Source organism: Pongo pygmaeus, chromosome 19 (assembly GCF_028885625.2).
Source record: "Pongo pygmaeus isolate AG05252 chromosome 19, NHGRI_mPonPyg2-v2.0_pri, whole genome shotgun sequence".
NCBI lineage: Eukaryota > Metazoa > Chordata > Mammalia > Primates > Hominidae > Pongo > Pongo pygmaeus.
In genome coordinates this window covers 7,891,991-7,904,532 of record NC_072392.2, presented here as the reverse complement: position 1 = coordinate 7,904,532, position 12,542 = coordinate 7,891,991, and the positions used below count along the sequence as shown (strand labels likewise).

At 45.2% G+C, this 12,542-nt stretch overlaps 1 pseudogene; it reads left to right on the top strand.

The window, feature by feature from the left end:
* Positions 1–3,322: 3,322 nt before the first annotated feature.
* On the top strand, positions 3,323–3,420 carry LOC129018543 (small nucleolar RNA U13; annotated as a pseudogene).
* The last annotated feature ends 9,122 nt before the right edge of the window (positions 3,421–12,542 follow it).

The following is a 12,542-nucleotide window of genomic DNA, read 5'->3' as shown; positions in this document are numbered from 1 at the left end:
TTTTGTGCAGAGGAAACTGTTCCTGAAGAGGCCCTGCAGTTAGGAAAAGCTTGGCTTGTTGGAGGAGGGAAAGGCAAGAGTGCAGTGAGGGAGGGATTTGGGGGAGAGATGTCAAGGGGAAGTTATGGATTTGGGCTTTGGGGGAATAACATAACAGATTTGGGGTTTTTGGTCTGGAGATGCTAAGTTTGAGATGGCCATTGCACATCCAAGTGGAGAACCCACATCTGGGCATAGAGCTCAGGACTGCAGGTGTGCATCTTTGAGTCACAAGCACACAGGTACATCTATACCGCAGGCTGGTGGAGATCACTAGGCAGAGAATATCCTATAAGTAGAGAAGAGAAGAGGCACAAGCTGTGCCCCCAAGGTCCTCTGATATTTGGAAGTCATGCAAAGGAGTGGAAGCAGCAAAGTTCAGTCAATGAGGTAGGAGGAGAACGATGCCAACAGACACTTTGTCCTATTGTGCCTGTCACAGTGTTTCGTGAAAGCCAACTGAAGTGAGAGTGACTTATCATGTATATTCCATATACACCATGGAATACTATGCAGCCATGCAAAAGAATGAGATCATGGTCAGGCATGGTGTCTCACACCTGTAATCTCAGAACTTTGGGAGGCTGAGGCGGGCAGATCACGAAGTCAGGAGTTCGAGACCAGCCTGACCAACATGGTGAAACCCCATCTCTACTAAAAATACAAAAATTAGCTGGGCGTGGTGGCGCCTGCCTTTAATTCCAGCTACTCAGGAGGCTGAGGCAGGAGAATCATTTGAACCCGGGAGGCAGAGGTTGCAATTCCAGCTACTCAGGAGGCTGAGGCAGGAGAATCACTTGAACCTGGGAGGCGGAGGTTGCAGTGAGCCAAGATCGTGCCACTGCACTCCAGCCTGGGTGATAGGGCGAGACTTCATCTCAAAAAAAATAAATAAATAAAAAGAATGAGATCATGTCCTTTGCAGGAACATGGATAGAGCTGGAGGCCATTATCCTTAGCAAACTAACACAGGAACAGAAAACCAATATTGCACGCTCCAGTTCTTACTTTCAATTCTTTAGGATATATACCTAGTAGTAGAATTGCTGGATCATATGGTAACTGTATGTTTTTTTTTTTTTTTTTTGAGACTGAGTCTCGCTCTGTTGCCTAGGCTGGAGTGCAGTGGCGCAATCTGTGCTCACTGCAACCTCCGCCTCCCGGGTTTAAGTGATTCTCCTGCTCAGCCTCCTAAGTAGCTGGGATTACAGGCACCTGCCACCACGCCCAGCTAATTTTTGTATTTTTAATAGAGATGGGGTTTCACCACATTGACCAGGCTGATCTTGAACTCCTGACCTCAGGCGATCCACCCACCTCGGCCTCCCAAAGTGCTGGGATTACAGACGTGAGCCACTGCGCCCAGCCTGTATGTTTAATTTTTTGAGGAACCGCCATACTGTTTTCCACAATGGATGCAACATTTTACATTCCCACCAGCAATGCAGGAGGAGGGTTCCAGTTTGTCCACCAATGCTTGTTATTTTCTGTTTATTTGATACTAGCCATTTTAATGGGCCTGAACTGGTATCTCATTGTGGTTTTGATCTGCATTTCCCTAATAATTGGTAATGTTAAGCATCTTTCCATTTGCTTGTTGGCCGTTTATGTATCACCTTTGGAGCAATGTCTGTTAATGTCCTTTGCCCAAACCATCCATTCTTAATTCTTATCCATTGCTAGGTTGAATTTTAGATTTATCATGTGAATCGTATGCAAGACCCACACGTTTTCAAATACGTCAAATGTTTTTATTTATAGATCACTCTTTTTTTCCCTAAAGTATTATCTATAGTACATTTCTTTATTCGTATGTCTTCACATGGGCAAGTTTTCTTTCATACATCCAAAATGTAGTGTGATGTTTTCTTATTCACCAAATGTTAGCTCTACTTGTAGTCTGGTTCCAAACTAATCAGCCTGCTTTTAAATTTTAAGACATTTGTTGAAAAAAAAATTTTTTTTTCTTTTTTCTTTTTTTGAGATGGAGTCTTGCTGTGTCGCCCAGGCTGGAGTGCAGTGGCGCAATCTCGGCTCACTGCAAGCTCCGCCTCCCAGGTTCACACCATTCTCTTGCCTCAGCCTCCCGAGTAGCTGGGACTACAGGTTTCCACCACCACCCCCGGCTAATTTTTTGTACTTTTAGTAGAGACAGGGTTTCACCGCGTTAGCCAGGATGGTCTCCATCTCCTGACCTCGTGATCTGCCCACCTTGGCCTCCCAAGACATTTGTTGAAAGTTTATAGGATCAAACCAAACTCAAGTGGTATCATTTTTAAACATTGGATTGTACATTATTGTAAAGGTAGCAGTAACCATTATTATTTAGAATAAGTTAGTGATTATAGCTCCTTTTGTGATAATTAGATCACTCTCATAATACAAATCAATATTGCAAGTATCCATGTGCTGAAATCTAGTGAGTCTAGGAAAAAGTGAAAATGCTTTATTGTCTCTTCATCCTAAAATACATCCTTGGATACTTAGAAATTTCAGTGAATCTATTTTAAAGGAAACTTTGTGTCACTATTGTAAATCGAAAATTCGTTTCATTTCCATAATAGAAGGTAAGAATAAAGGAGAATGCAATGAAAACCGAACAGTGTAATTCAATTCCAGGTAGATTCTGTTGCCTGTGGCCAGCTCCCTGTTCCAGAAGATTATCTGATGCTAAAGGGGTGCTAAAAACATATCAATACCAAATTGACACTTTCTCCCTGAAAAGGGGAATTGATTTGCTGTTTTATCTCCATTAAACCTGTGATCTTGCACCTCCAAGGACTTGTCCTGGAGTAGCGCTGCTCAACGTGTGGCAAGCAGACGGCTGGTATCAGATGTCTTTGAAGGCTTATTAAAAATGTCAGTTCCGGGTTGGATGTGACTCCTGCCTATAATCCCAGCACTTTGGGAGGCAGAGGTGGGTGGATCACTTGAGGTCAGGGGTTTTGAGACCAGCCTGGCCAACATGGCGAAACCCCATCTTTACTAAAAATACAAAAATTAGTTGGGCCTGGTGGTGGGTGCCCATGGTCCCAGCTACTCAGGAGACTGAGGCAGGAGAATTGCTTGAACCCAGGATGCAGAGATTCCAGTGAGCCGAGATCATGCCACTGCACTCCAGCCTGGGCAGCAGAATGAGCAGTGTGAGACTCTGTCTCAAAAGAAAAAAAAAATGCCAGTTCCCCATCCCTGCCTCACATCAAGGAGGCAGACTCCCCAGAAGATTAGCCAGGGAATCTACATTTTACAGTAGGGTGATTCTTCTTTAGAACCACTGCCCTTGATCCTTTTGTACTTGGTAAGCATGATGACTGGGTTTTTATGCTTATATATGAGACGTGCTTGTCTCAAATCTTGTTGCAGCACATTACCCTTCCTACTTAAAAGGTTAAAAAAAAAAGAACCATTTCCCTTGATCATGTAAATATTTGATTACATTCTCTCCTACAGCTCATGATGATCTCAGACAGGTTGAACAGGCGTTGTCACCCAGCCCCTCAAGATATAGATGAAGAAATCTGAGCCCTGACTGGGAAAGGGGTTTACTTGAGATTTTAAAATGTCCATTAAGTCATGTGCACCCCATCTTTGAGCCCCTGAATGATTTGGCTCCCGCTTACCTTCCTTTTTTTTTTGAGATGGAGTCTTGCTCTGTCACCCAGGCTGGAGTGCAATGGCACCAACTCGGCTCACTGCAACCTCTGCCTCTTGGGTTCAAGCCATTCTCCTGCCTCAGCCTCCTGAGTAGCTGGGATTACAGGTGCCCATCACCACGCCCGGCTAATTTTTTTGTATTTTTAGTAGAGATGAGGTTTTGCCACACTGGCCAGGCTGGTCTCAAACTCCTGACCTCAGGTGATCCACCTGCCTCAGCCTCCTAAAGTGCTGGGATTACAGGCGCGAGCCACTGCACCAGGCCTTTGTTTCCCTCCCTCCCTCCCTCCCTTCCTCTTTCCTGTCTTCTCTTTTTCTTTCTTTTAAATTCTAATATTCTCATCAAAGCTGTAGATGCATATGATTTAAAGAGTCAAATCGTTCTACAAATCTCTTACCAACAACTGCTTCCTGCTCCACTTCTGTCCTTCTCCTCTCATGAAAGACAATAACTTTCACTACTTTCTTTGATAATCTAAACCATTACATCTCAAAATAGCATGCATGATTATTTATTTAATGATTTTTCAGCTTTAGGCAAATATTGGCTTCCCCCTATGGAAGACAGGATTTTTTTTTTTTTTTTTTTTTTTTTTTGAGACGGAGTTTCGCTCTTGTTACGCAGGCTGGAGTGCAATGGCACGATCTTGGCTCACCGCAACCTCCGCCTCCTAGGTTCAAGTGATTCTCCAGCCTCAGCCTCCTGAGTAGCTGGAATAACAGGCATGCGCCACCATGCCTGGCTAATTTTTGTATTTTTAGTAGAGACGGGGTTTCACAATGTTGGTCAGGCTGGTCTCGAACTCCTGACCTTGTGATCTGCCCGCCTTGGCCTCCCAAAGTGCTGGGATTACAGGCGTGAGCCACCGTGCCTGGCCTGGAAGATAGGATTTCATTTTCTTTCCTAGTCTTGCTCCCATTTGCAAACCTTTCTCACCCCCATCCTTCTAATACAGTTTTATTAGGACTGAGCAAACTTGACACCCAGTGTTTACGTGATTTTTGTTATGGATGTGCTATTCATAGGGGACATTTATAGTATACCGTGATTATTTTTTCTTCCATACAAAACCTTTTGTTGTTTCTCTAGATAATAATGATTACATTATTGGTCTAGTTTTCTATATATTTTTCATTAGTTTAATCCGAAACTTCACCACTTGTTCAGATTGCCTCTCTATCATTTCAGACACGTCCATTTCCCAGTTGGTTCCATTTTGTGAAGGAGTCTCTCCAGTGTGTGCTGTTGGCTTCTTTCCTGGTCCTCCTGAGCTCTTGCTTCACCACCATCCTTCGCCTTCCTTTTACCTCTCTGCTGCGCTGGAGCTTTTGTTTCCTGGATCTCATGTTTTGTTATTTCCTGGTTTTTTTCTTGGGCTAAGCAAGAAAGGGTATGTGGGAGGGAGGAGAAGTTTTTAAGACTTTGCATGTCTGGAAATGCCTATAATCTATCTATACACTTGAATAGTAGTTCTGAAATCATTTTTTTTTTTTGTTTCAGAATTTTGAAAGCACTGCTCCACTGGCAGCAGTGTTGCTGTAAGAAGCCTAGAGCCATTTCCATTCCTGATTATTTTCATATGACATGACATTTTCTCCAGAAGCTTTTAGGAGCCTCTCCCTGGCCCAGCTTCCGTAATTTCACAATGATGTGCCAAGGTGTAGTCTATTTTTATTAATTGTGCAGTGCTCTCAGTAGGTCCTTTCAGTCTTGAAATTCATGACCCTCAGTGTTGGGAAGATGTCTTGAATTATTTCATTGATTATTTCCTTCTCTTTATTTTTTCAGTGTCTCTTTTTTGAACTTATACTTTAGATGTTGGGTCTCCCAAACTGGCTCTCCAGTTCCCATTCTCAATTTCATTTATTCTCCATTTTATTTTATTTCCAATTTCCCATCACTTTGCCTTTTGTTCTGTTTTCTAGTAGATTTTCTCAACTTTCTCCTCTAGTCCTATTGAGCTATTATTCCTCCTATCATATTTTTTTCACAAGTGGGGTCTTGCTATGTTGCCCATGCTGGCCTTGAACTGCTAGACTCAAGTTACCTTCCTACCTCCTGAGTAGCTGGGAATATAGACATGGGCCACCATGACCAGCTTGTGTATATTTGTTTTATTAGTAATCTGTTTGTGTTTCATGCTTGCAATATTTGATCTTGTTTCTCTGAGGATATTAGTGATAAGGTATTTTGGATTTTTGTTTGTTTGTTTATTTTGTTTTTGTTTTAAGATGGAATCTCTCTCTGTCACCCAGGCTGGAGTGCAGTGGCACAATTTCGGCTCACTGCAACCTCTGCCTCCTGGGTTCAAGCAATTATCCTGCCTCAGCCTCCTGAGTAGCTGGGACTACAGGCGCGTGGCACCATGCCCAGATAATTTTCGTATTCTTAGGAGAGACGGCGTTCGCAATGTTGGCCAGGCTGGTCTTGAACTCCTGACTTCAGGTGATCCAACTGCCTCAGCCACCCAAATTGCTGGGATTATAGGTGTGAGTCGCTGCGCCCGGCCTGTTTGTTCCTGATATTTGTTGTATGTGGGTATTATCTATTGCTGCAGAATAAACTACTGTAAACCATAGTAGCTTAAAACACCGAGAACCACGTATTTGCAGATGATTTTGCAATTTGGGCAGGGCTCCATGTAGTGTCAGCTGGAGTCCTTCATGCAACTACATTCGCCTGGGAGATAGGCTGGCACTGGAATATCCAAGAATGGTTCCACTCACATGTCCAGCACGGCTGGGGGCTGGCGGGGTCTTTCTCCACATGGTCGCTCATCATTCAGTAATCCTTCTTGAGCCTCACTACATGGTGCATGGATCCCAGAGGCCTCTTGCAGCCCAGACCAGGAGCTGGCGCAGTGTCACTTTTGATGCATCGCATGGGTCAAAGCAAGTCACAGACCAGCCCAGAGTCCATGTGGGAGGGGAAATGGACTCAACCTCTTGATAGAAGGAGGAGGAAAGAATCAGTGTACATGTTTAATCTACCACATCATTTTTTGTTTTTTGTTTTTGAGACAGGGTCTCCTGTGTCACCCAGGCTGGAGTGCAGTGGCATAATCACAGCTCACTGCAGCCTCAACCTTCCAGGCTCAAGCGATCCTCCCACCTCAGCCTTTTGAGTAGCTGGGACCACAGGCACATGCCACCATGCTTAGCTAATTTTTAAATTTTTTTTGTAGAGACCAGGTCTCCCTACATTGCCCAGGCTGGTTTCAAACTCCTAGGCTAAAGTAATCCTCTTGCCCCAGATTCCCAAAGTGCTAGGATTACAGGTGTGAGCCACTGCACCTGGCCCACAACACCATTAAAAAAAAAAAAATTATTGGCTGGGTGCAGTGGCTCACGCCTGTCATCTCAGCACTTTGGGAGGCTGAGGCTGGTGGATCACCTGAGGTCGGGAGTTCAAGACCAGCCTGACTAACATGGAGAAACCCTGTCTCTACTAAAAATACAAAAAATTCGCCGGGAGTGGTGGCGCATGCCTGTAATCCCAGCTGCTTGGGAGGCTGAGGCAGGAGAATCTCTTGAACCTGGGAGGCAGAGGTTGTGCTGAGCCGAGATCATGTCATTGCACTCCAGCCTGAGCAACAAGAGTAAAACTTCATCTCAAAAAATAAAAATAAAAAAAAATTATTTTACTGCCATTTGAATGGGGTTTTGAAGGGAGAAAAAGTCAATGTTTGTGCTAAATTTTCCACTGTTATCCATAATAACTTAGAAGATCAACCTGTTGCCCTTTTCCACCTCTAATTCCCTACCAGTTGCATCCATAGCCCCATTCTAGCATCTTTTACTGTTTTCTACATAGTTCTGCTGAAGCAGGAAGTACCTTGGAAGAGGTAAAACTTAAGTCTTCTTAGCTGAATTTTGTGGAGAAGCCTAAGATAGGGCTAAGCAGAATGAGATAGGCCTTTGATAAAATGTTTGAATTCATTTTAATTTTGTTTTGCATCATCTTATTTGTTTTTTCAAACTTGTGAAGTTATAAAAAGAAATTGTGGCCAGGCATGGTGGCTCACCCCTGTAATCCCAGCCTCACCCCTGTAATCCCAGCCTCACCCTTGTAATCCCAGCCTCACCCCTGTAATCCCAGCCTCACCCCTGTAATCCCAGCCTCACCCCTGTAATCCCAGCACTTTGGGAGGCCAAGGTGGGAGGATCATTTGAGGCCAGGAGTTTGAGACCAGCCTGGGCAATATAAAAAGCAATGCTTAGGTCCCTTCCCAGATTCCGGATATTGGACCCAGGTATTAAGCTTTTTTTTTTTTTTTTTTTTTTTGAGACGGAGTCTCGCTCTGTTGTCCAGGCTGGAGTGCAGTGGCGTGATCTCAGCTCACTGCAAGCTCTGCCTCCTGGGTTCACGCCATTCTCCTGCCTCAGCCTCCCGAGTAGCTGGGACTACAGTTGCCCGCCACCATGCCCGGCTAATTTTTCTTTTTTTTTTTTTTGAGACGGAGTCTTGCTCTGTTGCCCAGGCTGGAGTGCAGTGGCACCATCTCGGCTCACTGCAAGCTCTGCCTCTAGGGTTCACACCATTCTCCTGCCTCAGCCTCCCGAGTAGCTGGGACTACAGGCAACCCGCCACCACACCCGGCTAATTTTTTGTATTTTTAGTAGAGACAGGGTTTCACCGTTTTAGCCAGGATGGTCTCAATCTGCTGACCTTGTGATCCGCCCACCTCGGCCTCCCAAAGTGCTGGGATTACAGGCGTGAGCCACCGCTCCCGGCCGAATTTTTTTGTATTTTGAGTAGAGACGGGGTTTCACCGTGTTAGCCAGGATGGTCTCGATCTCCTGACCTCGTGATCCACCCGTCTCAGCCTCCCAAAGTGCTGGGATTACAGGCGTGAGCCACCGGTATTAAGCATTTTTTAAAGCTTTCTGGATATTCCAGTGTGCAGCCACCATTGAGAACTGCTGCCCATGAAGCGTGTTTATGTCTTCTTGGGAACGAGAGAGGAAAGTTGATGCAGGAGGGAGAAGAGCCCATTTCAGAAGTGAAAACCCAAGAAAGTGAAGGTGGCAGCCCCAGAGCCCAAGTAGGGATGCTGGCAACAAGTAAGGCTGAAGTTCAAGCAACAGAAAATTCCAACTGAAACTGACTTTCCCAATGCAGCTGGTTGTCAGTAACTACAGTAGCAAAGGTAGCATGTGTGACAGACTCAATGAATTACCCGCCCTAATGTCATTCTCCCTTCTGCCTTCATCAAACCAAAATTTGCTTTAGGGCAGGAATGTGGCCAGCCGCAGTGCTGAATCATGTTTGGTCTAAGCTGAGGGTGACAATGCTATCCTCTGCCTCCCCAGCCTTGTGGTTACAGCATGGCTGCCCCAGAGATGACCAAGGCCCTGACGTCTTTGGCCTCTTCTTTCTGCCTTCTGTAGTGTTGACTTCAATCTTGGGCTCTACCCAGGGCTGCTGTTCTGGAATTAGTTCCAGAACTCACGTCCTCGTGCCACACCAACCAGGAGAAGAGAGGGAGTTTTTTTCTGCTAGCACCTGAGGAGGAGGGTTGACGCTTCTCTTTTCCAAAACTCTGGCGGGTGGCTGCCCCCCGAGTCATTTTTCATTGATCACTGTGATTCCTGAACTGACCAGTGTGGCCAGGAGCAGGGAATATATGGAACGGTTTAAGCCAACCATGGTGTATCCCTGGAATCGGGGATGGAGTCAGTCTCATTCAGATCACGTGGCTGAGAATAGGAATGGGTAGTTTCATAAAGGAAATCCAAGGGGTTGGTACCAGGAAGATGGGGAACAAAGGCTGGGCAGCAAACCACTCTCACAGCAGAGCAGGGACACATCTTCCATCATAATAGGCAGGAGGCTGGGCAGATGGGTACAGTCACAGAAGGGTCTGTGGGCTGGAGGGCAGGGATGGTGTGAGAGCTCCTTCCTGGTCATTTCACTCTGTCAGTAAGACATGGATGAGGTCTTGCATCAGCTAGGAGGGATCTGGAAACTTCTGGGTCAGGTCTTGTGCAGGGTGCTGGGGGTGAAAGGATAAACAGGACAACATCCTTGCTCTCCAGTAGCTACTGATTTGATGGGAAAAACCCACAGCCCAAGGGAATATAATGGAAGGTATGTGATGGCAGCACCCAGTCCCCTTATTCAGGTAGCAACATCCCTGTTTTCCTGTAAAGAATAACCCCTTCCCCATTCTCAGCCCACATGATTACAGTGGAGCTCACTTCACTCTCTGGCTCCAGGGGTGGGCACATGATTCAGTTTGGGCAAAATTAGGAGGGACTTGGAAATTATCTGGGGATGGTGGCACACGCCTGTACTCCCAGCTACTTGGGAGGCTGAGGCAGGAGGATAGCTTGAGCCCAGGAATTTGAGGTTACAGAGTGATTGATGATCCTGCCACTGCACTCCAACCCGGGCAACAGAGCAAGAGCCTATCTTTAAAAACAAACATACAAACAACAAAAAATCAGCCCTGGGATTGTTTGTTTGTTTGTTTGTTTTAGTTGCTAAGATTATAGTATGTAAGCAAGCCTTGAAATGGTTGCTGGCTATTTCTGTGACCATTTCAGGAGAGCCCACCTGAGAATGAAGACAACACAGACGAAAGCACAGCTGAGTAGCATGTAGAGATACAGTGCGGGAGCTCCTGGATGCACCGATACCTGAAGCAAGACCTATTCTTGGTATCTTTTTTTGGTTACATGAAGCAAATGTTTCCTTTACAAAAAAATTGAAACCCTTTAGATCAGAAGAATCCTGATGAATCCAGAGGTCTCTCAACCCTGTGCATTTGATTCCTGAACTGAGAGCATCACATGTCTCTGTCTTATCTGTTCTGCTCCTCCTCACATCTTTCGTGTCCTGCATCCCTGTCACTCATCCCACCAAAGGGGTCCTTAGATAATCATGTCATGTATTCATTCAACAAGTACATCTTATGAGTGTCTACAGGGGTGGCAATGAGCTGGATGTTGTATGTGTGACAAGGTCAGTGAATATACGTGGTGAGAGTACTCAGCCCCTTCCCAATCCATGCCCATGGCAGACATTGTTAATCAACCCATGAATTCTTTTTGAGCCTGAAAATGGCCTCAGAATCTTTGTCATCACAGCACTCTAGACAGGTACAACCAACTGGTTGAAGTTGACATAGAAGACGAAACCTAGCGTGATCCTCTTTCTCCTTGATGGCCGCTCCTCCTCTCTGTCTCTGCCCAGTAAGTACCCACTCTCCTACCTGCTTATGAGAGGAGTGGCAGAGGAGCATGCTGGATCTTCATTCCCTTTGGAAGACATTGAGAATTTGGCTGCTGCTAGTAAATTAGGAGGATTCTGTTCTGCTCTCCATGAATGTCACTGTCCCTGGCAATAAAGTGTACATTAGTAGAGTCTGTGGGATTGTTGCACCTGGTTTGGGCATGTCTTTTGATAAAGGATTCCTTTATTATAGGGTCCTCAAAGGCAGCCTCTTTAAACATACCTGGTGGGGACTGGGCCAGTTGTAGAGATGTGTGTTCCAGTCACTCATGTGTAGCTAGTTAGTGCCATGATGGAGGCTGGGGGCTGAAAGCTTTGCTGGAAACAAAAGAAAATACACTTCTCCCATAGAATGGAGAACCATACTTTCATTTGGAGCTTTAATATCTCATAGCAAAGACTGTGGCTTTAAAACCATATATCAAAAGGAAAAACACTTTCATCTTGACCTCTTCAACTTATAAAAATGCATCCCTTTCTTAATCATCTAGAATTATATGTATGAATATAAACTGTAAAATTATAAATACCTGAAGATACTTGTACAAAAAGAATAAATTTTCCTTTAATTTAAAAAAAAAAAAAAAAAAGGGCCAGGTGCAGTGGCTCATGTCTATACTCCCAGGACTTTGGGAGGCAAGAAGCTCACTTGAGCCCAGAGTTTGAGATTAGCTTGGGAAACATAGTGAGACCCTGTCTCTATAAAAATAACAATTCAAAAAAGTAGCCAGTTGTGGTGGTGCACACTTGCAGTTCTAGCTACTCAGGAGGCTGAGGTGGGAGGATCACATGAGCCCAGGAGGTTAAGACTGCAGTGAGCAATGATGGCGCCACTGCACTCTCTCCTGGGAGACAGAGTGAGACCCTGTCTCGAAGGAAGGAAGAAACCCCTAGTGTCATCTTCAAGGTAAAATACGGCCCAGGGCAATAGTGGATCCATAACAGAAGGAAGACAGGACTGAAATACTCTAGAGGTTGGAGAGATTGGGGTAATTAGGACTCTTACATTTGTAAGGAACAGAGACACCAGAGAGAACTTGAGCAAAGAGGAGAATTTATTATAAGGACAAAATGCTAGGGATCCAGCAGGGCCTCAGGGATAGCCAAAGGCAGAGACTAGACTGTTGTAAGAACTTAGGAAATTCTCTCCATCTCTCTCTTCTCTGCATGTTTGTTTTGTCCTCTCTCGCTTTTCTAGTTCTTTCTGTTTCCAGTTCCCAAGGCAGAGAATGAGTGCCACAACAGATTGTGTTTATGGATTCTCTAAGAGGTAGACAGACGGTTTTGGAGTGTCTTTGCATCAGCTCCACGTTCCCCAGCAAAGGGCTCTCACTGACCCAGTTTGGGACAGGAACCCACCCCTGGTCCAATTTCCTGTGTCCACTGGGGAGGATTTATACAAGATGCTAGGCTGGCTGTGCCCACTGGAGGCAAGTTGGCAATGCCAATGAGCTGTGAGGTAGTGTGGATTTCTCAGAAACCATGGGGAGACCATTTCCAGGTAATAGAAAACAAAATCAATATCCCCCATGTGATTTGAGGAAGGCTGCTTGCAGGAGGTAGGTTTAAAACTAGTGTCTGAGGCACTTCATCACTTTCTCCCTAAGCCCTT